The following is a 20,753-nucleotide window of genomic DNA, read 5'->3' on the forward strand; positions in this document are numbered from 1 at the left end:
TCCATTCTTTAACATAAAACGACACAGTTATGTTAAAAAACGCAAAAACAGCGTTGACAAAAGTGCACATACAGAACCGGTTTCCTAGCTTGTACTCTGATATCCTATGTTGTGATAACGGTAAAATACAGTGTATCTGTTTCTTTCCTTTTCTTATGTTGGTTGCTTTGCTAATATTGATTTTAGTTCCAATTTGAATACTTAAGCATCTACAATGGCTCCTAGAAAAGAAATATCAGTTGACGTTAGAAATTCAGTTATTCAGCATATGAAAGACAAAATACCATATGGCGAAATTTCAAAAATCTTGAACTTAAGTCGTGCAACACTCCAAACCATTGTAAAAAACTTTAAAAGTGGTGGTTCCGCCGAAAATAAGCCGTGCAGTTTCCGCTCAAGCAAACTTTCTCTCAGATACGTCAGCTTGATTCTAAAAGAGGTGGACAAAAATCCAAAAGTTTTTGCTCCGAAATTGGCCGAGGATATAGCAAGCTCATCCAACAAGTGTGTTTATCTAAGAACAATTCAAAGAGCTCTGAGCAAAAACGGCTTTTATAGTAGAACACCACGAAAAAAGCCTCTTGATTATGAAAAACCCGTAAACTTCGCTTGGAGTTCGCCAAAGCTCACAGGGAAAAGGGGATGGATTTTTGGTAAAAGGTCGAAGTTTAATAAAGGGTAATTTTTTAACAGCTATAGAAAAGTTGTTCAAAAAGACACACGTAAAATTCAGAAAAATGCATGAAATTTATTTAAATCGATAGTACAGTCCATATAATTTAATGTTTGAAGATTATTTCTTGCAAATGTTGACCGCGACTGCGCTTCAAATGGTTCATCCGCTTAGTCCAATTTTGGCATACTCTTTCCAATGTTTCGGCCGGTATCTCACATATAAATGCTTTAATGTTGTCTTCCTATGCGTTAATTGAAGCAGGCTTGTCTGAATAGACATTAGCTTTAACATCGCCCCACAAAAAATAATCTAAAGGCGTTATATCGCAAGATCTGGGTGGCCAATTGACAGGTCCCGAACGTGAAATTAAATGTTCACCGAACTCGCCTCTCAACAAGTCCAGTGTTACGCGTGCTGTGTGACATGTGGCACCGTCTTGCTGAAACCACATGTCATGCAAGTCAAGCTCTTGCATTTTGGGCAAAAGAAGGTTGGATATCATTTCACGGTAGGGCTCACCATTCACAGTTACGTTACAATTCGCAGCATCTTTGAAGAAGTACGGTCCAATGATACCTCCAGCCCATGGTGCGCACCAAACTGTGACCTTTTCTGGATACATTGGTAGCTCTTGCAATTCTTGTGGCTGATCTTCACTCCAAAATCGACAATTCTGCTTATTTACGTACCCATTGATCCAAAAATGAGCTTCGTCGCTGAACACAATTTTTCGATAAAAAAGTGGATATTAAACTTTCTTAATAGAACACGCATTTTTATAATAAAATTCAATGATTTGCAAGCGTTGTTCGTTTGTAAGACGATTCATGGTTAAATTATAAGCCAAACTGAAGATGTTTGACAGTGAAACAAAGCACGAAACGTGCGTCAGCTGTTTAAACCAACTGTTTAAAAAGATAATAACTAAAAATCACCCTTTATTTTCTGAGATTAAGCATAGAAGAATCATTTAAGCTCCATAATTATTGCACTGAGTTTGAAGATGAAGCCTTTTCTGTGAAGAAAGAAGCAGAGCTTGCATGTACAGAAGCAAAAATTAACTGAGCAATAAACTTCTGCGTGGAGTGCCAAGCCAAGCAGCTTTAAAAGCTGTCAAATCATAGAAGGTAAAGTCCAAAATAAACAATACTGACGCCATAAAAATGTTTTTGATGGCGTCATCTTTTAAATGAGTTAGTGCGTTGGAAGTTATATCCCTAGCTGACTTCTAGGAAAGCTTGGTGTCATTCGGGGCAGTGGAAGCGAAATTATTGTGTCTAAAGTGTCAGTATATTTGAGTTGCGAAATGTGTCCATGAATGTAAGAAAGCAAAGCTCGCACGTAATTGCAGGCATAGAAGGAAATTAAATTGTGGAAGAAATAGCAAAAGAAGGTGCGGGACTTACAGGGAATCACATAAGCCAGGTACTGAAACCCTTGCGCACTAGTCAAAAAGAATGGGTGAAGTACATGTTGAGAAAGGCGAAAGGCAGACGGCTTAGTTTAACCAATTGCAAAATTACTAGGATCCTGTGTAAACGGGCATATGGTCATAGGTATATCGCTGAATCGATTATGTCGCTCGATAGAAGGAATTGTAAAACTTTACTTGGTGTACTAACAAAACACTCCCTAGTTGCAGCGCATGCTTACAAGCTAAATCTAACTCTTAACGTTGCTTGCAGGAATTGTATGAGCCGGGTACAAAATAAACCCTGGACTATCTTCTATGCTACTCTCTGGCTCTATCGAAAACTAGACTATGCCACCTGTGTGCTCTCAGCTTTAAAAAAGTAGAATTCTTCCGTGGACTGGAGCTAGGCGACTCTTAAAATCGCGCTTCTTGAGTGATGCATATTTTTGCTAAAATTTGGATTCTGATCTGGTATCGTTATAGACCAAAATGGTCTTTGCGTGGCCTCGACCAGCCAGTATAAACTAACCTAATCTATGGCTCCAATAGGAGCCTTATAAAACCTCATAGAGCATTCATAGGACTCAAAGCCACAAATTCTTAAAAACAGAAAGAACCTTCTAAAAGCGTCATAAAACCCTGTGAGTCTGAAATCGAGACTGTATGTAAGTTATAGGGAGAAAATACGCAGAACTCCCAAGGTAAGACTTGCTAGCTATTTTAAAATTGAATGGACTACTAAAGTGTGTATCACAAAAATGTATGGAAAAATGCATAAAAATCTTAAAAACTTTCACAAAATTTGTCGACTGTTTTTATGCTTTCTAAAAGGTTTGTTGTTATCGCAATAGCTGTCAGGAAGAAAGAAGAGTCTTTTATTTAATTTAATGTAAACTGTTTTTTTTTTTTTTTGTATTCAAACCTGATACTAAAGGGTGGCTAAGTTTCAAGGGCCGGTGTTGATTTTACATCAAATACAATTTTTTTAGGAAATTATTGTCATTTCTCTTTATTATGATAATATTGGTATGGCTTAATTATGTAGGAACAAAATATTGGCCAAATGGCCGCCACGGCTTGGCGGCAAACCTCCATCCGATGGTCCAACTTTTGGATGTCGCTCAGGCATAATTGAGGTTCTATGCCGTTAATGTGCCGAATTATCTCATTCTTTAGCTCTTGAATTGTTGCTTGCTTATCGACGTACACCTTTTCTTTCAAATAACTCCAAAGAAGGAAGACCAACGGTGTCAAATCACATGATCTTGGCGGCCAATTGACATCGCCGCGACGTGAGATTATTCGGCCATCAAATTTTTCGCGCAAAATACCCATTGTTTCGTTAGCTGTGTGACCAGTGGCACCATCCTGTTGAAACCACATGTCGTCCACATCCATTCTTCGGACCGTAAAAGTTCGTTATCATCTCACGATAGCGAACACTATTCACAGTAACTGCCTGACCGGCCTCATTTTGGAAAAAATACGGCCCAATGATGCCGCCGGCCCACAAATAGCACTAAACAGTCACTCTTTGTGGGTGCATTGGTTTTTCGGCAATCACTCTTTGATTATCGTTGGCCCAAATGTGGTAATTCTGCTTATTGACGAATCCACTGAGGTGAAAATGTGCCTTATCATTGAAGATGATTTTCTTCCCGAAGTGCGCGATATGCATTTTGATTTGAACGCCCGTTTTAATAATAAGCCTGAATAACTTTAACGCGTTGCTCGATTGTATGTCTTTCTATGGTTTAAATTAAGTTAGTCTGAAATTAAAAAATGCCAAATGGAATGCAGAAAGAACTTGACGTTTAGATGTGGTTCACATTCAACATCGGCCCTTAAAATTTAACCACCCTTTATTTAAAATGCGTATAAATACCTATTTTCCTGATATCCGTAATGAAGTGCTTCAGAAAATCCTGCTAGCTGGTTATGAACCAGATTTTTTCACACTATTCCCGGTTTTCCATGCAAGCAATGGAAGCGTGGCACAATCTGTTTCCCTCACACATATATATATCCATACATGCGTGTGTATACAGGCAAATACCGGACAATAAGCGATAGCAGTTACTAACAGCATCGGCGATAAAAACATAAAACTACATACGAGTACACAAACAACAAAAAAGTCGTCGGTAGTCGCCTCACCTCAGCTGTGCGGTAAATGTAGGCTTTCTGATGAAATGTTTGTCGTTGGAAGCATCCGTAAAAGCCACTAAAAGCGAGCTTACTACATATATTTCACCCCACCTGAGTGCGTCCTTGTCGTCGGTCGTCCGTCGTATGTTGTAGGTATTAGGCCTTTGGTAGTGAAAAGCGGAGTAAACAGCAAATCCTCATCTAAGCAGCAGCTCACCTAAAACTGACTTTATATAGTACGAGTACATCGTGATCCTGCGGAGCGGTGCTGGCATAGCCGACACAGAACTCTTTGCTACCAACACTTTTGCACTCACACCAACAACAAAGTAGCACTTAGAACGCTTGCAAATCTGCATGCTTCTCTTCAGCTATGGACTGATTGTTGTGGCTGCATTGTTGTTGTTATTGTTGCATTTATGACTCTTATGTCGACTTTGTGGATAGATGGGTGAGTGGCGAGTGTGTATGTGTGTGTGTTTATGGCTGCAGTTATTGTTGTTTGTAGCCAAGCAAAGTGGCGGTTGTGGCGATTATATACTCGTGTTAATGTGCTTGTGTGTGTGCTTGTGTGTGTGTGTGGCTGAGCAAGTTTCTGCTGTAACTTTGACTTCCATTTGTTTCAATTGTTGTTTACTCATACTTTGCTGCAAACTCAATTTCAACAGCAGTTTTATATGAATTTTTTCTTTATTTCCATTTTTCTTCTTTTTTCTGTTTTGTTTTATTTTATATTTCCTTGCCTGCTTTTTGTTTTATCACAGTTCTTGTTTTGTTGTTGTTGTTATTGTTGTTGTTGTGGCCCACTAAAACCACTTTACATTGCATTCTAAGAGTCTAAGTCTGTGCAAGTTTGTTGGCTTTAGTTGCATTTGCTTACAGCTAACGGATTTGAAGTTGCGATTAACCATCAGTGCTGAGTTGTGGCGGAAGGCGGAGATGAGTGGTATTTGTTAAGCAGTTCGCATGTTTAAGTGATGAGTAAGTAACTGGGTTTGTAATTATCAGATTTTTTAAGAGTAGTTCCGATGGAAAACTAGATAGGGATTAGTGTTTTGATGAAAATTTTATCTTAGGAAAGTAACTCTTGGGAGGCTCCATCATTCACTCAGAGGTAACGTTAGCACTTAAATAGGGTTTTGAAGTACCAGGATATGGCTCAACTCTTATATGAGAGCTTTTTCTATTCTATATCGTACCATTCGCTTTCCTCATACTCTCATACTGAGAAAAGACGATAGTTCTAGCTCCCCTCGCTCCGAAGACTAATGATCGCATGGATCCCTTTTGGTGAATGGTGGCGAATTGATTTCAGATTTTTTTCACCTGGACAGCTACTGCAGAGCTGACTTATAGGATTATAAACTCGCTAGAATATTCTTACCAAATTACAGTGACCAGTAAAGACTTCTGAAAGCATTTTTACCAATGAAGGGTAGATCTTTGGGATTAAACTAAAACTCTTCCAGTCCACTTAATATAATTACGAGAGGAGGACCGAACTTCAGCTTGGAATCCGGGTTCGGCCGTATTCGGCCATATTCGGGCGCACAAAACTTTTGTTCGGTTTGAATCGACTTCGTTAAAAAAAGGCCGAACTTTTCATAATTTTCATTCCTTTAGAACTAATTTAAAACAGCCTTTGGGCTTAGATGATATGATCCGCAGTAATAACATGCAAGAAATATTTTTCCATTAAGAAAAGAATTAGACGAGGAATTATAACATTTTTATATACTGGTAACAAAGCCCACATTTTCTGCTGAAGAATTGCTTTAAGACATCTAACTGCTCCTTCGTCGAGTGTGGCTAGTGAAGCACAGTAGCGCTGCAGGTCAAAACGTTGCGTGGAACAATAGATAAGGTATTTTCTACATTACAACGGTGAAGTATTAAATAATTATTACCTGTATATATGTTTATACTGGGTTGTTCAGAAAGTTTTGCGTTTCGATAAGAAAAACACAATTTTATAGTTTGAAATATATTTTATTATTCAGTACTGAAATTGAAATTTGAAAAAAGGCAAGCCAGAAGCAGTGAGAGATTTGGTAACTCTTAAAACACTCAGGCTAAAAAACCCTTGCACAGAGACAGAGAACAGAGACAGAGACAGAGACAGAGACAGAGACAGAGACAGAGACAGAGACAGAGACAGAGACAGAGACAGAGACAGAGACAGAGACAGAGACAGAGACAGAGACAGAGACAGAGACAGAGACAGAGACAGAGACAGAGACAGAGACAGAGACAGAGACAGAGACAGAGACAGAGACAGAGACAGAGACAGAGACAGAGACAGAGACAGTGACAGTGACAGTGACAAAGACAGAGACAGAGACAGAGATAGCTAGTCTTGTGAGAGTTTTCCAGATTCTTTTGCACATCTGAAAATATCATCCAGTTTAAGACAACGAATCTTAAAATTTGACTCATTCTTATGACATCTGAATCCAAAATTCGAATCCTTTGCTCTATCAAAGGCAGAACACTTACAAACAAAATGCTCAGTGCTATCCGGCTCCTTTAGGCAAGACAGGAAAATCGGGTCCTCAATAATTCAATGCGTTGTTTCCTGTTGTAATACCGACCATCAACCGAAAGTATTTTCTACCAAGTTTTAGAAGGAAGTTCGACAGTTTTCTGATCGGGCTTGTTACAAGACACTTTGCAAATTACATACATAATCGTTCATCCACTTCATGGTTCTTGCAGAACTGTTTCCGATTATGGACTGGCCCCTGTGATGGTCTCTGTGGTTATCGCAGTGGGGTAAGCGCTGATTCTCAGCTGGCCAATTCATCGGCAATTTTATTTCCCAGAACACCGCAATGCCCTGGAACCCATATAAGTACAAGCTTATTCCGTCTTGCAACAGAATTAAGCTTCTTCTTACATTCTTGAACAATTTTTGAGGTTTGCTTTGCGTTCTCCATGACCTTTAGTGCAACCTAACTATCACTAAAGATGTCTATCTTTTTTCGCTCCACCTTACATTTCACATATAATTTCTAAGAGCCGTATTTGGAATAAAAATAGTGAAATCTTAAGGAATCTAAATTTCAAAATGTTTTATTTTAAAGCAACATCTAGGCGTGTCTTTTGAAATACTCCGACATCAGCTGTGTTTATTTGTTTTCTCTTCATTCATTCAATTGTGCTTAAATGGGTTCAGCGCATATTGGGCTCCCGATAGTGTCAACCTTATTTTTCTTCTGAACATCTATCAGATACCAGTTGCACCGTCCCAAATCATTCTTAATATATTTGCCTTGCATGCCACGAGAACAAGGGCTTCATGCGAAAAACTTTTAAAGCTTCAAATCCGCTTTACTACGCCGCCTTGTTGCAGCATATTTACATGTACCTATACACATAATCCACGCTGAAGTGTCCTTATTAAAGCTCTTTGCCCTGCTGACATCCATGGTTTCAATATTGCATCGCATCGCTTTGAGGAAATTCTCTTGCTTTAAAATTCAATTATTTTGTAAATATTTATTATTTGTGGGTTTCATTCAAGAAAAATAAAGAACATAAACGCATGGCATTCATTACTACTCTTCTGGTCCACTGAATCTGTTCAGTGGATTTGTTTGTATATTCGCTATTTTAATTTAATTTTTTGCCGCCACTTTGTTGATGATAAAAGTCCAATAGTTCAATCGGCTAAAGTCCTTTGACATTTCCACGCATACTAATCACCAATGAATGGTTGCTATAGAAAGGAGAGGAATGTAGAGCGCAATAAATGAAAAAAAAAAATCGGATTAACCTAAAAATAGTTTGGCGATAAAAATGCATAGCAAAAAAGCAACTAAGAAATGATATTTACACATACATGTGTATGTATGTTAAGGAATAATATATTTGCGAAAGAATTTAAAATGTATGAAAAAAGCTCTGCACTAAATGTGGCGCAAAAAAATGCTGTATTTGTAAGTAAATACACAATTCAGATATGTAAATTAAACGATATCTATGATATATAAGTAAGTACTGTAAGGTCTCTCTTTTTATGCGATTTTGAAGTTATGCGCTCTGTATTTCTTTCAAAAATTTCTTGTATAAACATACATATAGAGGCTTGTTTAGGAAGAGATGGTTTTAATGCCTTCAGCCAAGATGATATAGATGAATTGCGTGTGGATGACGCCGTAAGTGACAATGATATTATTGATCTAACTTTTGATGTTGTTGTAGGTATAGAAACTGGAGAAACTAAGGAAGACAAACCAATACCGCTCACTGCAGATTTATTCTTTTGCAGTAAATAGCAAAATCATTTTCTTATTAATGACCCCAATTCTGAACGAGGCTTTAAATTGCAACGTCAGCTGCAGGACTGCAGGTCTGGAACTATATACAAAATTAGTAGAATCATCATCGCAAAGTTTAATTACTGATTGCTTTGTTAGAAAAGAAAGAGCTACACAGAACCAGAATTAAGTTTGTGAAAATCCATCGCCCTTACCGCAAACATCTATTGCAGAGGAAGGCACTTCTGATAATGAAGGTACTTTGAGCCCACTTCGCAAACGATACAAACTATTATCAGATAGCGATAGTGGTTAAATATGTAAAACTCTATTAGTTTTCAATAAAATGAATTAAATTAAATTTTAGTACAAGTTTATTTTAAACTTTTACATGCATTTCTTTCCGACATTCGAAGTAATTTAGTAAGCAGCCAATTTTATTTTATTTCTTTTTTTTAATTTCCTCAATGTCTTTATGCGGTTTTAAGTTAATTTCGTTGTTTTAGCTTTATGCGATTTAATTTCGGAACATTTCCGTTTTTTTTTCCTTTTTTATGTAATGCGAATTTTTTATATGCGCATTCAGTGCATAAAGCGAGACCTTACAGTATTTAGTTTTTTTTTTATTCTATTTAAATTTTTATTTATTGGAGCTTATTTTCATTTTAGTGAATTTTATTTTATTTACTGAATTTTTATTTAATTTTTTTATTTTTGTGTTTATTGTATTTATTTTTAATTCCGTTTTAGTTTTTTGGTTAATTTCATTTCATTTTAGTTTTGATTTAGCTAATTCTTATTTATTGGAAAATGTTTTAGTTTTAATTAAATTTTATTTAATTAATTTTTATTTTCACTTTACTTTTTTTATTTAAATTTATTTTTTCTATTTCATATTATTTCACTTTTATTTCCGTTTAGGCCACACCCTAAAGCATAATAAATGTTTAGCCACCCTTATGTTAACTGCGCCTACCGATCCGACTGTTGCAAACCACTGGCTCCAGTCGCTGCAACGTTAAAGCCGTTAACCTTGGCATTTCCCCGCCGAACATTTAAAACGTTTACTGTGTGAAATGCTGTTCGGCGAGGTTACTTTCACCTTAATTTTAAAGTTCATTTTCTCTGTGATTTTTCTAACCCAAGGATCAGGACGTGTCAGCCGACCAAGGTAATTATAATTGCATACCATCTTGTATTGTATACTATTAATATAATGCATACATAACGCCGTGTTATTATATATTGCATGATATTGATACATTTATATGTACATACATCCCAATATTAATAAAAACTTATAACAACTCGAAATTGACACGCCTCTTTAATTTCTTTTTCTTTAAAATATATCATCGCAGCGACCGTGGAGGCCCAACATTTTTAAACCTCTCACCTGCGTCGCCCTCCGATGATAAAAATTTCTATTTAAATTTTTTTTTTTACTTTATTTTATTTCATTTTATTTTCATTTTTAATTTTATTTTTATTTCAATTTTATTTTATTTCATTTTACTTTATATTTAGTTAATTCTTATTTATTGGAGATTATTTCAATTTTATTTTACTTAATTAATTATTATTTTCATTTTTTTTTTTATTTAAATTAAATTTGATTATTTTGGATTATTTTTTGTTTGTTTTGTTTTTATTCAACTCTTATTATTTTCTTTTATTTTATTTCATCTAAATTTTTAGTTACTTTATTTTTGTTTATTGCAGATTATTTTCAGTTTTTTTTTGTATCAGAATTCGACATTCACAGCTAATTACTAGTATTCACTCAACCGGGTCCAAAGACCCAGTGTTGTGCTATGTTTTTATTAGTTGTCTTGGTTTTTTATCATTTAGCCATTTAAATCTGTTTTCGGTTTTACTTAAATTTTATTTTTTATTTGACTTTATTTCATATCCATAGTTAGGTTAGATTAGGTTGGTATGTTTGCCCAAGGAATGAGCACACTTGGATGAAGAATAATGAATTCGTCCTTTGTGATACCATTATGAAGGAGGTGCTTAGCCCCGCCAGAGCAGAGCAGCCAGGCAGAAGGTGCTGAGATGATTCCACCTCATCCTCCATACATCTAGCGCAAAGAGGACTCGAGGTGATTCCAAGTCTCACAGCATGCATTCCTCGCGCATAGTGATCTGTGAGAAAACCCACGAAATTCGAGAGCTGACAAAATGTCAACCTCAGAAGCTCGCCCGAGTGCTCCCTGTCCACACTTGGCCAGAAGCATTTCCCGACCTTACAAGTTTGTGTACTTGCCCAACGCTCGTTGAGTAGGCGCAATGCCCATCTTTCCAGGAGCAGACCGCAGTTAGTCAAGGGGATCCCAATTCTCTCCTTTCGCGGGGAAATCACCTCACATGTCCCTTGTCTGGCCAGCTCATCCGCCTCACAGTTTCCCGCAATATCGCTGTGACCAGGAACCCAGATGAGGCTTATGTCAAAGAATTCGGACGCAGTTGAAAGTGAGGTCAAGCATCCCTTGACCAGTTTTGAATGCACCGCCATTGTCCCGAGAGCCCTTATTGCCGCTTGGCTATTGAAGTAAATATTTACTTTCTTGACTGTTAGTTCGCATGTGAGCAACCAATCAGCTGCCTCCTTGATTGCGACTACCTCTGCCTGGAACACACTGCAGTGGTCCGGTAACCTGAATTTGAGTCTGATGGGGAGGTGCTCGCAAAAGACTCATATTTGTTTTCCTTTATTTTTAGTTACTGTAAAATATTTTCGTTTTAATATTAAGTTTTATTTAAATTTTATTTTTATTTTCATTTATATTTACGTTTTTTATTTTATTATATTTTTAGATTATTTTGTTTCACTTTTATTTTAATTTAATTTCATTTTATTTCCTTTCACTTATTTTGTTATTTTTATTTGCTTTTATCTTATTTTTATTTTTTCATGTATATTTAATTTCCTTTCATTTTGATTATATTTGCTTTACATTTTTTTTAATTCTTTATATTCTTTTTTATTTTATATATTTAACAGTATTTTTTTGTTTGTTCGTTTTATAAAATTTGAATCGTTATTTTATATTTATTTATTTTATATTATAATATTATTGTTTTTTTATTATTTTTGTTTTATTTTATTTATTTTTTTCTGATTTTTACTTTTACTTTTATCTCACATTGTTCTTTCATAAAATTTTATTGCTCTTTGCTATTTTAGTCCTATTATTTATTTTGTTTACTTTTTTATTTTATTTTATCTAAATTTATTATTTTTTAGATTAAATTAATTATGTAACTAAGTTATTTTTTATTTTATTTTATTGAGCTGAATTTCATTTAATATATGTTTTCGTTTTTAATTTATTTAATTTTTATTTTATTTCATTCCAATTATTTTGAATTTATTTCTATTTTTTGTGAATCATTTTTTTTATTTCATTCACTTTATTAGTTTTTTTATATATTTATGCCAATTTTTTTTATTTTATGCTTATTTTTCGGCCAAAGCCGCCGCGATAGCAACTAATAATAATAATAAACTTTTCATATTTGCTTTATTTTACTTGGTAATATTTTATTATACCTTTATTTATTTTGGCCAATTATTATTTTTGATTTTTTGTTAATTTTTATCAAACTTAATTGTATTTGGTAATATTTTATTTCATTTACTTTTTTTTTGTTTTTATATGTTATATATTATTGCTTCTATCTTTTTATTTTATTTTATATCCTACTTTATTTTTATCTATTTCATACTTCTATTACTTTTATATTTTCTTACTAATTGTTTTTTGTTCTAATTTGTTTTCATTTATTTTATTTCTATTTTAATTTATTTTATTCCTTCTCATATCCATTTATTTGTAGTTCCATTTTCAGTGTTGGGCTTTATTTTTGTCCTACTGCCGTTGCGTTCTCTCTTTACCTTTTTCATTTCATAGGAAATTACGTTTTTGGGTAAAATTTTTATTTCGCCAACCATTTATTTTCGACAATATCCTCTCGTTTATTCCACGCTGAGCCAGTAGTGAGTCAACCAGCCAGACTCTGGGCAGTCACTCAGCCGCCAAGTGAATTGCTTGTGTGGCCAATGCAATGCCGTTAACAGCGGTTAGAGTGACCAGACGTGTAGTAAATCTCATGCATTTGGACTGAGTCTCCAGAGAAATGGGGTCGGACTGCCAAACAGTCAGGACGCCACTCGGTCAACGTGTCAGTTCGAATAGTTCAACGTCGCATTCGCGACCGGATGAGTGTGTATGTGTGTGTGCGTTCAACATTTTGGAGTATTACTTGCTTCCTTCCTTCCTTTACAAAACTAGCAACGAGCATCGTGCGTGTATTTGTATTGGAATTTTATGTCGCTTGTGCATTTACGCCAGATACACACACACACACACACACACATATATGTATATATATATAGTATATGCGTATATACATATATATAAATAAATATGTAAGGTTAGCTGAATGACAGCAACGAGGCGAATGTATACGAGTTGTTGCAGAGACAAAAATGTTCGCAAAAACAAGAACACAACAACAAGAAAACATTGCAGTAACAACAAAGTCCATTCTTTCATTTCGTCGGAATGCGCTGGCTGGACGCATGCATTGCCGCCAAAGCTGCTGTAATGTGCAATACATTCCAGTTAACTACACCCTCAGCTTCTATTGTTTGCGAATACTTCATCAGCTCCTTGCTTAACTTGAAACTAAAATTCGGCGATTTTATTAGTGCGCGGATGCAACGCTGTCTCTTTGTGTAAATATGTATGTATGCATGTATGTGTGTCCGCTTGCTTTGCAACTTTTTAAGCTGCAGCAGCTCACCTTTACGCTGCCGGCTTTTGTTTGCAACTGATCTCCCTTTTTCGCTTTGTTGTTACTCTTCTGTGCTCTGCCGCCTGCTCGTTAGCTTTTTGCCACGCCGCGGTGATATCCACATTGCATTTGTATGTATTGTGTGCAGGTGTTTTCGGCACATCGGTGTGTTTGTATGCACTCCCAACTATATTGTGTGTGTATGTGTGTGCCTTCAGTTTGAACTACTTCTAGCGTTTTGGTGCTCCGGCAGCAGATTTCGCCATTTAAACGAAATTTCATTAAATTTTATTTGTACACCGCTTGGACGCCTCTCAATTGTTAACTTCGTAGCTTATTTCATGAAATTTTTGCAAAGCACAGTGTGTCATGAAAAGGTGCACAATTTGAGGGATTAACGGTACAGCGGAATGCAGCAAAAAGTTAGAAAAAGGAGCAGTAAGGACTGTCCCATTTAATCATTTTAGAGATGACAGAATTTAATTAATTAAGACAGAAAAATATGTTCGCACTTTGTGTAGTGAAGTATTTCAACCTGGGCCACGCTAAAAAACAAAAACAAATGCATAACATCCTCATGTTCACATAAACCAAACTGATCAATGACAAGTCGTATACTTTCCCCCATTGTGGTGTGTCAGCTCACTCCGTATTGTCTGTCAAGAGGTGTTTAGTCGAGTGTGGCATCCGAGTATTCGACCACCCGCGATATGCGCCGAATCTTGAAATTGACTGAATGACTTTTCGCTGTCTCCTAAAATATGCAATAAAAAGAAGAAGATTTGCGTCAGTTGGCCTTCACAGCGCCAACGAGAGCGCTAAGCGAGGCAACTGAAGAAAACCTCCAGCACCGACTGATCCGAAGAGTCGCATTGGTCGATAGGAAGAAGATTTGTGTATTGAAGGTATTAATGAGTAAATATCCATGAAATCTGAAAAAAGTATTTTTAAGCGTCAGTCCGTCTATTTAATAGCGACACCACGTATATCTAGTAGATAAAGCAAAAGCGGAAAGTAACAGAAATGGAAGAAAGTTCACGAGCGGCCACGATTGAAGGTCAGCTACGCACTCACGGCTGACTGATAGCAAAGCTCTGCACCAAATGGATCTGCTAGTCGGTTGACGAAGACATCAAAATTTAAGCTTTACAGCAGCAGACTAAGCGGGAGATCTTTTGGTAATTCTGCCGCATCAAATCCTCAAAATAGTACCTAAGTAAGGTCTTGAAATAATGTTGTGCCTCACTGCACGGATTGCTGTCAGACAGGGTTCGGCTTCGACGTCCACGCACTCAGATTGGAGGTGCTTTTTCCAATAGGAGTTCTTTGACAGATCACGCGTGACTAATGCCAAATTAAATACATCAGTTTTTCAGTATTCCTGACATTTCATCATGGAAAGACTTACGCATCAACAACGCTTACAAATCGTAAAATTGTATTAAGAAAAGAGGCGCTTTGTGAATTTTGTTCATCGTGCACTCAAGCCGACTTATGGTGAACATAACCCGGCCAATTTTTGGCTAGATGGCTCGTTAAAAAGCACAAATGTCGTATTTCGGCTGAAGAGCAACCCAACCCCATTGAAGAACAGCGGGAGGAATCATCGGCCCATATTTCTTCAAAGACGAAAATTGAAGCTCGTGATCTGCAAAACATTTACTTCAAACGGGACGGCGGACGGCGCTGCTTGCCATACAGCCCGTGAAACATGAATTTACTGCGTCGTCGTTTCGTTGAGCAATTTATCTCTCGTCTCGGACCAGTGCATTGGCCACCAAGATCGTGTGATATCACACCTTTGGACTTTTATTTGTCGGGGTATGTAAAGTCTAAGTGCTTTCTGGACAAACCAGATCGATTAAGGCATTGAAAGCTAACATCGCTAAAGTTATTCAGGAAATACCGACCGAAGTCCTTCAGCAAATTGCGAGTCATTCAAAATTGGTGTTTACAGTTGCCCTAATTACGGCGCAGTTGCGGCCAATATTTGAAAGGGTTTATCTCTAAAAAATAAATGTCATGAATGGCTCTACATAAAAATAATAAATTGCCAAGCCAAAAATGTTGCAGATTTGAGGGAATGGCGTACTGTGCGATTAATTTACTCTTGATTTTCACAAATCTTAGGAAAAATAGAGAAGCTTTAGGGAGGATCAGTAATGCTATAATATTAGAGTATTATTTTCAGTGTTCTTCCTTTAAATGCTAGAATTTATTAACTTAACACTGACAACGATATGAGTTAAAATAGAGTTCGAAGCTTAGCCAATACGGTCTCTAAGCTCCCACCAATTCACACACTTAGTTTAAAAGTCTGATAAAGACTGTATTTTTGTATGAGCGCAAGCTTATGAAACTACAGCGCTTGCTGACACCAGCTTCCATTTATTTCAAGAAGTCAGAGCTCTGTGGTTCGGTTGCTTTACCTACCTAACAGCTTTGAGTTCCCAGGTTGTTAGCTTAAGCAAAATGGTCCCTCTGATTTTGGAAAGAACTCCTTTTATTTTGGGCAAGAGCTGGGTCCAATAATGCGAAGAGCTTCGTTTCATTTTAGTTAGAGCTGCCTGTAATATTGGGAAGAGCTCCTCTAATTTCGGCAAAAGCTGCCTCTGGTAATGGGATGAACTTCCCTTAGGGAAATGCTTTGTTTCATGTTGGGCTGATACTGGTACTGAGATGAGCTTCCTATAGTTTTGGAAGCAGCCCCTTATAATTTTGGCAATATCTGCTTCTGGTAATGTGATGAGCTTCCTTTAGTTTTAGAAAGAGTTTCGTTTCATTTTGGGCAGAGCTGCCCGTAGTTTTGGGAAGAGCTCCTTCTAATTTCGGCAAAAGCCGCCTCTGGTAATGGGAAATGCTTCATTTCATTTTGGGTAGAGCTGCTACTGGTAATGAGATGAGCTTCCTAGTTTTGGGAAAACCTTCTTCTTGTTGTGGAAATAGCTGCCTGTGTTGTTAGCTACGTGCGCCCTCAATTAGTTTTTTCATAAGCCGGTTGCGAATTGCTGACATGCACGATAAGTGCAAAAATGAATATATATAATATATATATAATTGGCGCATACACCCTTTTTGGGTGTTTGGTCGAGCTCCTCCTCCTATTTGTGGTGTGCGTGTTGATGTTGTTACACAAATGGAGGGACCTACGGTTTCAAGCCGATTCCGAACGGCAGATATTTTTTATGAGAAGCTTTTTCATGGCAGTAATACACTCGGAAGTTTGCCATTGCCTGCCGAGGGGCGACCGCTATTAGAAAAAAACATTTTCTTAATTTTGGTGTTTCACCGAGACATGAACCTACGTTCTCTCTGTGAATTCCGAATGGTAGTCTCGCACCAACCCATTCGTCTACGGCGGTCGCAAAAACTAATAACGAATAAAAAAGTGGCCTAACTTACTGAAGCAAGAACAAAGTGACGCAGAGACTTCATGGAGTGCTCCCTTGAGCACCAAAGTACACCTAAATGAGGCCAACGAGGTTTTTATTTAACAACTTTCGACACTATGCAGCCGCTTGCTAAAGTTGCATTCCCCTATCAGTTTGTTTGAGAATCATCTAAATTGCTGTATCCGTTTTTCCGCAAGCTTTCCACTCCACCAAGTTTCCGTTTCGCCACTCTTCGAGGCAAGCTCTGGTGCTAACAACGCGCAGGGTACCACCACAGGCACCTGCAGTGCCAATATTTATCCCAACTTTTGTTGGCTGGTTGTAAATGTAAAGCGCACAGAAGCGCTGCTTGTCTATCTGTCTGTCTGTCTGTTAATCAGCTCCCTCGCTTTATTCGCTTTGCTGCGCCCCCTCTTCCCATCATTTTATATTCCCTTCGCTGCAATAGCTGAACAAGAATGCGCGCGCGTAACGAGTTGCCAAATGTTCATTTGATTTCATTTCGTTTCATGAGAATTCGCTTTTGGCAATCAGCTACAGCGGGCACAACAAAAACAATAGCAATGTAAGAATTTGTTGTATGCAATTGGAGAAGTAGCAAAAAGTGCGTTGCCGGAATGCGTCAAAAAGTTTCATCCGTTCAACTGTTTTGTGTGTTATTCCATTTAGTCTTTGATGTTTTCGCGCATTTCGTTCGTCCGGATTTTTGTTTTGTTGATTTTTATTTTTGACAATTGGAAGAGGAATCAGTCGTTCTTAAACGAGTATCAGTTGTATGGAGACAGGTGCGCAAATATTGCATTTCATTGTTGCCGAAAAATGTTAATAAAGAGTTGAGAACGGTTTCGACGACGGAAGTTTTCGGGCTGATTGCACTTTAATTTTTACTACAGTTTTTTGTTTTTGCTTGTGAGTGGAAATTAGTTGCACTGGTTTTTTGAATGAGAAACCATAGTTTAGTTTATTGAGAAAGAAGCTTTAACTGATTCTAATTGCACAAAACCCATTTGATGGAATTCCTTGCTACTGGACTAGCGAGCTCCAAAAATAAAAACAGAAAACGCGAAAGCAGTAGTGCTAGTAATTAGCTGGCTAGTAATCTGCTGTAATGGGTGCCAGTGCGCCAAACACTACATCGCTTGAGACTGTCACTGCAGGTAGCAGAGTTAGTGATCAGCCTAAAGGAGGGTTTTGGTTACAGCTGAAGTCTTTGGAATGGAAAAATTCGTAGAAATTTGTTAAATTTGCTTCCCACTTAGTTTGAGTTGTTGTGAAATTGTGTTTAAATAAAACAGAATAAATACTCAATATCTCTTGCGGTTGCTCCCGAACACTAGCAAAAAATGTTCATAGGCTCCTGGTCCTGGATTGTACAGGTCACAATTGTCAAATATGATTGAAGTACGGTGCCATTAGCAAAAATTATAAAGCTTTCAATAGGATGATTAATTCGGCGCCACCTTATAGAGGAAAATTTATAGCTGGAAGATAGATGAGTTAAGCTAGAATAGGTTTAATTATATGGCTACTCAGCTACTCACGCTACAGGACTTGCACAGGTAGATAAGAAACTCCTCGTTTTGGCTCCGCTAGGCACTTGCAACGAGCCCAGCTGAGTTATGATGAATTCTGATGCCTGATTCTCAGCCTGTTATATGCTTAGATAATACAGCTACCGAAGAAGCTGCTTAAAATAAGACTCATTCGGAAGTGCCAAAGTTCGAATCCCCGGGCATGAAACATCAAATGAACTCCTGTCTAAGAGAAGTTTCCCAGAATTCTGGAAAAAGCAGCAACTCGTGCTAATAAGCAAGGGGAAAGACAGCCGAACCTCCCATCAGTATACTGACCACAACAGACATGCTCCTCAAAAGATTGATCAATCCTCGACTGGCCGCAGCCATAAATAACGCCAGAGGACTATCAGCAATACAGCACGGCTTTAGCGGCGGAAAGTTTAAAATAGGGGCAATCGAAACTGTCATAAACAGCGTAGGAGTAGCGCAACAGGACAGTATACAATCCAGAAACATAGTCCTCCTTGCCACCTTAGCTGTAAATAACGCTTTCAATAGTGTAAGATGGGTGGACATATTGGCCGCCCTAGAGGCCTAAGGTTCAAAATTCCGGCATACCTACAGCGCATAATGAGGAATTACTTACGAGGCCGCAAACTCGTCTATCAAACCCCAGAGGGTTTTCGTTGTATACACGTCACATCTGGAGTGGCACAAGGACCAATTCTCGGGCCCGACTTGTGGAACTTTAGTTGTGACAAGATATTCAATATAGAAATGCCCCATAGTATCTTTCTAATCGGATACGCAGATGACATCGCAGCAGTCATCACAGCACGAAAGCTTGAAGGAGCTCGTAAAAAACTTAACCAACTCAAATGTGGTTAGATTCACGTTGCCTCAAATTAGCCACAGAGAAAAGGGAGCTAAAACTTCTAACCAAGAAGCACATCCCGTTAGAAGTAAGCATGCAAACTTGCTCAAATATGCCAACCATACAAAAAGGTTCTAAAGTACCTAGGCATAAGACTTAACTCAAGGCTAAAATAAAACATGCAGCGGAGAAAGCCGCTAAGATGTCATCCCTACCCAGAAGACTGATGGCAAACATAGGTGGATGAATCCAAATGAAACGGAAAATAATGATGGCTACCACGGTCTCCGTTCGCTTAAAAGGAGTTGAACTGTGGGCAAATGCGCTGAAGGCAAAACCACCGATCCAAGCACCTAGCATTGGTTAAACGAACGGCAGTTTTGAAAGTTGTGCCTCCCTACCGGATAGTATCAGGGCCAGTTGTTACATTTTATTACTAGTGCTTGAGAGGAAAAAGTGGTGTGCCCTAAAGAGTGAGCAAATGGAAGAAAGTGTTAGCAAACCTGCAGCGCGCGAAATGAGGGATGCAACGCTAAGGCTATGGCAAGACTGCTGGATGAATGAAACACGCGGTAGATGGACGGCTGGGCCTATAAAAGACGTCGCCACATGGAACAGCAGGGACTTCGGCGAAGTCAATTTTTATGCAACCCAAATGCTTTCGGGGCACGCGCATTTCCAGAAGTATCTGTTCAAAATAGGGATATGCGAACACGACACATGACGCTGAACACACCTTTTTCCAATGCATGCTTCGGGAACAAGAACGTCGAATGCGGGGGAATGCATTCGGTCACATTACCACGTAATCGATAAGGTGCTAAGCAGCGAGGAAACGTAGGAAATCATCAGTGGTTTCGCTGAAAAAGTTCGCGGGACCTGCACGCAGGCACATACATAGGCATAGATTTTGCAATGAGGGACATGGAACGCCACTCTGGCGTCTCTTAGGGGACGTTTCTAAACGAAGGGCAGTTTCATAGTCTCCGGACATACCGCTGCTGCGACAAGCTTTGATGACACATTAGGCATTTTAAAGTCTCTCATCTCGCGAAAGAAGAAAACAAAAACTAAAAAATCTCCTAACGACCTAAAGTACACAAAAGCAAACTTCCAAGCTAAGAACGAGTAATTTGGTGCTTTTAAAATCCTAACTTCAGAATTTTTTCATTAACACAGAAAACCAGAAAAAAATGTTTTCTCGCGTGCGATTCTTAAATGGATGAAGGTTCAAAGACTTCACACCTCACGCTTCATGTTAGTTTGAGCCCCGAAGCCACCTTCGGCCTATCTAAAAGAGTGTTGGTCGCATACACCTACACAAGCAAGTTTGTATTTGTTCCAATTGAAGAAGAATGCGCCCGGCCACTACTTAACAACCCTGCAGGCTGTTTCAGGTGTTGCATAAATCATGATTTCCTTGTCGCTGTCAAAGAGGAAGTGGTGATAAGAAAATAACTACTAATACACTCGTATGTATGTGTGTGCGCATACAAATATGTGTGTAAGCAAAAACAATTTCGATAGAACACTTTGACCTCTATTCCTCATAAGTGTAATGTTATGTTACCTGTGATTAGGAGCGTCTAAAATAAATTTCTCCTCGAATGCTTCTAAATGTGTAGATTGTATGTTTGTATGCATGTATGTATGCACAGGGTGCGCCATCT

This window comes from Anastrepha obliqua, chromosome 5, assembly GCF_027943255.1.
Source record: "Anastrepha obliqua isolate idAnaObli1 chromosome 5, idAnaObli1_1.0, whole genome shotgun sequence".
Taxonomy (NCBI): Eukaryota; Metazoa; Arthropoda; class Insecta; order Diptera; family Tephritidae; genus Anastrepha; species Anastrepha obliqua.